The 6,000-nt window shown below is 51.7% G+C and overlaps 1 non-coding gene across 1 annotated transcript; it reads left to right on the forward strand.

The window, feature by feature from the left end:
- Window positions 1–3,955: 3,955 nt before the first annotated feature.
- On the forward strand, window positions 3,956–4,140 carry LOC138223484 (U2 spliceosomal RNA). Its single transcript, XR_011181907.1, has one exon. It is a non-coding gene; the product is annotated as a U2 spliceosomal RNA (small nuclear RNA).
- Window positions 4,141–6,000: the final 1,860 nt, after the last annotated feature.

Genomic DNA, 6,000 nt, shown 5'->3' on the forward strand with positions numbered 1-6,000 from the left:
GAGAGGGGTCGGGCGGGACGGTTACTGCTCAACCTGAATCCAGGTCCTGGGCCGATATGGTTCCAGAGGGGGGCCTCGAGTCCCCAAGCTGGTCCCCTGTATTGAGCAGGTCCCCAAAGAGGAAGGGAGGGGGGGGGTCGAAGAGTCCTACCTTGCGCTGTGCTAGGTTAAGCACTCTGAACCGTTTTCAGGGGCTGCCTGTAGAAACTCTAGGCAGCGATTTGGAGGGGGCGGAGGAAGAGGGTAGCAAGGAGGTGGTTGCAACAGATGACCCCCTTGTGTTAGCAGGAGAACGAAAGGAAGGTGCCGGAAGGCCGGCGGGGCGGAAAAGCAAAAAGGCAGTAGGGAGGTTGACAGCTAGAGGAAGGGGCCCCGAGGGGGTGCTTGAGGTGAGGAGTGATGAACCACCTGCAACATCTGTCTCTCCTGAGGGACCGGAGGAGATGGTGGTCAGAGAGGAACCCATTCCTCTGTGAGTGAGTTATCTTCCTCGGGGGAGGGGAGCCTGCAGCAGTCTGGGGAGGAAGAGAGTGACTTGACATCTGGGGAGATGGAAAACTCCGATGTGAGTCAGGAAGGCGAGGTAAGGGTTCAAACTCCTCATGACCCGACATGAACCGCGTCATTTGTTCGGTAAACGTCCGGGGGTTGAGGAGCCCCGTGAAGCGGACTGGTGTCTTCGAAGACCTCGCGAGACACCAGTTCTGCTTTTGTTTCCTTCAAGAGGTCCATTTAGGATCTCAGGAGGATATTTCCGAGTTTAGAAAAAATGGCGGAAGGGTCAGTCTTGGTGGAGCATAGGGGGAGTGCACTCATCAGGTGTGGGGATTTTGTGTGGGATATCAAATTTTGTGTGTGGTGAGGTTTTGTTGGTTGTTCCGGGGCGATTGTTGGTGGTTGACGGGGTGTGGGATTTTTTAAAGGTGTCTAATTGCAGTGTACGGTCCAGCTGAAAGACGCCTACAAGCAGATTTTGTAAAACAAATAGAGCCATTACTCTTCACAAACAGAGTAGTGTTTATGGGCGGGGATTTTAATATTGACGTCAGTGACACAAACACAGGGCGGGGGCGCGAGTCCTAAGGGAATTGGTGGACCACTTCAAGTTGCAGGACGGGTTTAGCAACTCTGGCCCAACTTCCAAATATTACACCTGGAGCAACGGCAAGGATCGCTTTAGGAGGCTGGATTTCATCTTCACCACCCTGAGGGGATTGTCACAGGCTGAACAGGTAATTCCGGTGTGGTTTTCCAACCATATGATGTTGTCTGTCAGCATGACCTCTGTTAACTCCAGGCCCAGATCTAGCTTCTGGAGACTAAATACAAAAGTGTTGTCAGAGGCTGACTACAGAAGTCGGATCACGGTATTATTAGAGAATTTTCTCAATAAAACATGGAGGTTTTCATCTGCAGTAGGTTTATTGGGAGGCTTATAAAAGAGCCGTGTCTAAAGAGTCAATAAAATATTGTCGTCACAGGAAAGATCGAGAAAGGAGAGAGGTGGAGCGGCTGCAAAGTGAACTGCAGAGTCTCTACGAAGCCTTCAATCGGGGTAGGTCCTTTGATGCTGTGAAAGTTGCAGAACTTAGACTCAGAATGAAGGAGGTCTGGCAAGCAAAGGCTAGAGACTTCCTTTTCAAAGTTAAGGGTGATCTACAGGAAAAGAATGAAAAGTGCTCTGCACTTTTCTTCGGTTCACTCTAGACAAGCTCGGACCCTTATAGAAGGTCTAAGGCAGAAAGATGGCTCCGTTATTACTGACCCGTCTGACATGGTGATGTGTGCCTCAGAATTTTATAGAGAGCTGTTCACTGAAAAATCGGTGGACACAGCTTTGTGGGACGAGTTGCTGTCAGGGGTCGAAGGAAAGACAGAGAATATGGATGAGCTGGATGGTGCCTTGTCGGGTGAGGAGCTAAAAGCAGCAATGGCTGGGTTACGGAAAGGCACGGCTCCGGGCATTGACGGTTTGCCTATTGATTTTTACTCTGTTTTCTGGGTCCACTTGCAGCCTATGCTCCTTGCAGTTTTTAATGAGATCTTGGAGTCAGGGGAGATGGCCGGGACTATGAAGACGGGGATCCTGACCCTGGTCTATAAGAAAGGGAATAAAGAAGACCTGGAGAACTGGAGGCAGATTCAATTGCTCTGCACCGAATATAAGATCTTGGCCAGGGTGCTGAGCAGGCGGCTGAGGAAGGTGATGCCAGGCTTGGTCTGTAGGGAGCAGACGTAGTGTTGAAGGGAGGAAACTAGCCTGGAATCTCCAGTTAGTAAGGGACACTATTCAATGGGTAGAGGAGAGGGGTCTGGAGTTGATGCTTGTCAATTTAGATCAAAGCAAAGCTTTTGACAGGGTCCATCACTCCTTTTTGTGGGAGGTCCTAAAGAGGCTAGGGCTTAGCAGGACCTTTATTCAATGGATTAAAATCCTGTATAACGGGGTCGTTTCCCGGGTCTGCGTAAATGGTAGGCTGGGGACGGGGTTTGTGGTGAGTTGTGGTGTGAGGGAGGGGTGCCCCCTGTCCCCTTTACTATATGTTCTATACTTGGAGCCTTTTCTGCACCGGATCCGGAGCGACCCCGGGGTGGAAGGTGTGGTAGTTCCAGGCAGTGGCGGGGCGCAAGCAAAAGTTGCTGCCTACACAGATGACGTAACGTTGCTCCTCACTTCGGACAAAATGGCGGAGGGAACAGGTGCACTACTAAATAAAAGTAAGTGCAATGTCAAATTTTTTGGCAGATGGAAAGACAGACGGGACGTGGTCGGAGGCCTCACTTTGGAATCTGGCCCCATTAAGATTCTAGGAGTCAATTTCCTGTCCAGTGGTTCTGCCACAATAAATTGGGAAACGAAAATAGCAAAAGTCAAACAAAAACTGGGATTGTGGCAGACTAGACACTTGACGTATATAGGAAACGTTTTAGTGGTGAAAGTTGATGTCTTGCCGTTGCTCCTCCATCTGGCCTGGGTGTTTCCGCTTCCTCCTAGATTTCGTAAAGATCTAGTGAGGACAATCTTCCGTTTCATTTGGGGCGGAGGTTATGAATATATTCGGAGAGTGGATATGTACAGGCCGGTGGAAGAGGGGGGACAGACGGTGCCTGATCTGCCCGCAAAATTGGACTCCCTCTTCGTCTCAGGGCTGTGCAGGCTTCTGCACAGAGTCTGGACCACTTGTGCGTTCATTTTCCACACCTGTGGTTTTCACCCATAGTGAAGCACCTGGTGGTCTGGACAAACGTGACTCCAAAAGCAGAGAAACTGCTGTGGTGCTATAGGCATGCAGTGCAGTGGCTAAAGAAGCACCCCGGTGCCAAAGAAGGGTTGGTGTCTCTAAACCACAAAGCTTTGTATCAGCTAGCAACAGCTAGAGAAGAACCAGCTGTAGTGGGTATTACGGAGGAAGAGTGGAGACAGAACCAACCTGTAGGGTTGGAAAATAAATTTAAGGACCTGAACTGGTTAATTTTGTGGAAGATGCTCCCAGTCAGGGACACGTTACACTGCCATAGTTTGTGAAGACAGGACAAATGTCCTAATTCCGAATGTGGCGAGGTATAAACTATTCAACATGTGTTTTGGAATTGTGGTTTTGCACGGAGGATCTGGGACTTGTGTGGGGGGGTCTTATCCTGGGTGAAACCGGACTTTACTGCATCGAGCCAAGTGATACTGCGTGGGATCCCAAGGCCACGAAGATGGGGATAGAGTTTTCTGCTGTGGTTTTTAATCAGCTTGGTAAAGTATCATCTCTGGGCCTCCCGCAAGGACCTCACGGAACATGGAGTAAGCGGACCGCCATCTACTGTCATATATAAAGTAAAACATGACATATTCTGCAGAGTTAAATGGGACGTCGTGAGGTGGGGTTTCGCCGCTGCTAAAGAGAGATGGAAGGGGTTATTTTCGCTGACTTGATACTACACTGGTGCAGATGATGGTTGCTGTTTTGTGTTTTGTAAATTTATAATAAAAAAAAATCTGTTCTTATCAGTTTAATATCTGATACGTCCCCCATCGGGGGACCACATATTAAATGGATTTTTGAAACAGGGAGCTGGATCAGGAGCTTGCTCCGTCCTCTCCACGCATCGGCCCATTATTGCAGTGCTTCCGGGAGCGGTGCACCACCTTCCCATGCTCCCTCTGTGCACTTTCCTGCGTCACGACTCTCTCGGCAAGCAGGCCGCCCCCCTTTTCGGCTTCCGTGCGTTTTCTCTCCAAAAAACTTAGTTTTTTCAGCCTTTTTCCATGGAGGCTTGTGTGTGTGTGTGTGTGTGTCCGTCCCCGTCCCCTTTCTTTCCTTTTTTCGGCAGGCAGGCGCGTGTGCGTGTGCGTGCGTGCGCGTGTGTCCCCGTCCCTCCCGAGAGAGAGAGCTGCCCCTTGCCTCTGCCCGCAGGTGCTGGCGCTCGGCTTTCGCTTGCAGCTGGTTGGGCACAGCTGCTGCTGGGAGGGGCCTAAGCTAAGGAGGCCGGGCGGCTGGCGCCCCCTGCGGCTGCGGTCGTTGTCGGGCCGTTGACAGAAGATCAAAGAGCAGGGCCCCCGCCCGGGACTGTCAGGAAGGCAGGCAGGCAGGCAAGAGAGAGGGGGAGCAGAGTCTGGCGGCAGGCCTCTGGCTGCAGGGAGGCCGGCAGCTGCGCGGGTCCCGGGCTCCAGAGGAGTCGGCCTGCGCCACTGTGCACCAGCGGAACGCCCGCGCATCGGTCCGCGCCTTTGTGGGCATCGTTTCTCAGCCTTTTGGCCAAGATCTGATGGTACGTGGCTTGACCGCAGCCTGACGTCTTGTCAAGAGTATGAGAAGGGCGGTGGCGGAGCGGCGGACGGCTGTGAGAGAGACAACCTGGAGGGAAGGAGATGCTACCGGTGAAGGAGGAGTCCAGTCAATTGGAGGAACATCTGTGGAACACCGTCCAGCCACCACTGAAATCGCTCTAGGTTGAGCCCAGGGGGTGAAGGTGGGGCTCCCGGATGACTTCAGCAACCGGTAGGATGGCGTCGGGGATGGCGGCCGGACCTTCATTGTCCCGCGAGGGACAAATGAAGGACACGGTGCATTTTGTCCTGAAAGAGGAAGGAGATAGAGAAGGTTGGATGGTCAGGAGTGTCTTCGAGAAAGCCATTTTGTTCAAGATCTTGGGCGTCAAGAAGGAAAATGTTTTATGCCTGTAGGACTTTTACTGGAAGGGCACGTATGATATTACTCTGCATTCTGGTAACCTTTTTGACAAGTTTTGGACAAAGACTCAAAGTTTAAAAGATCAGGTGCCTCTTGATAAGTTTCATATTGAACCGCTGTTTGCAAGAGAATTACGCACTCTGACTGTGCATATGTACAACCCTCGTGTGCTAGAGGAGGACATTATTACCTTTTTGAGGCGGTTTGTTGACATGCAGGGGGCAGGCAGGAAGATAATTGACGCCGAAGGGTTCTGGACAGGGAAAAGATCGTATGCATTTCGCTTGAGGTCAAATCCCGGGGCAGAAGGGGGGCATCCGCCCGCCTTCTTCTCCATCGGGGCAAACCGCGGCTAAATGTATTAGCGCGGTCAACCATTAATATGCCAAAACTGTGGCGGGCATGGACATGTTCAGTCCGAATGCAGGGAAGTAACCTGTAGGAGGTGCGGGAAGCTCGGCAACCTAGCGAAGGATTGTAATAGCGCCCTAATGTGTAATCTTTGCGGGACTACAGGGCACGTATTTAAAGACTGTGCAAAAAGAGCCAGAAGCTTTGCAGATATTGTCAGAGAAAAAAACTTACCTGCCAAGGATACAGGTGATGGTGTGGCAGACGTCTGGCGGCGGCCCATGGCATCCTGGGTGGCCGAAGAACCTGTGAGAGGAGGAAAGACGGCTAGATCATCTGGAGACACAGCGATCGGAGAGGGACAGACATCTTTACCAGCAGAGGCGGAACCTGGACTTCCGGAAAGGAACAGCTGGGTGACTGAGGTGGAAAGAGCCAACCCTGGCGAGTGGTCGACAGTGGGGTC

Source organism: Lepisosteus oculatus, chromosome 16 (assembly GCF_040954835.1).
Source record: "Lepisosteus oculatus isolate fLepOcu1 chromosome 16, fLepOcu1.hap2, whole genome shotgun sequence".
NCBI lineage: Eukaryota > Metazoa > Chordata > Actinopteri > Semionotiformes > Lepisosteidae > Lepisosteus > Lepisosteus oculatus.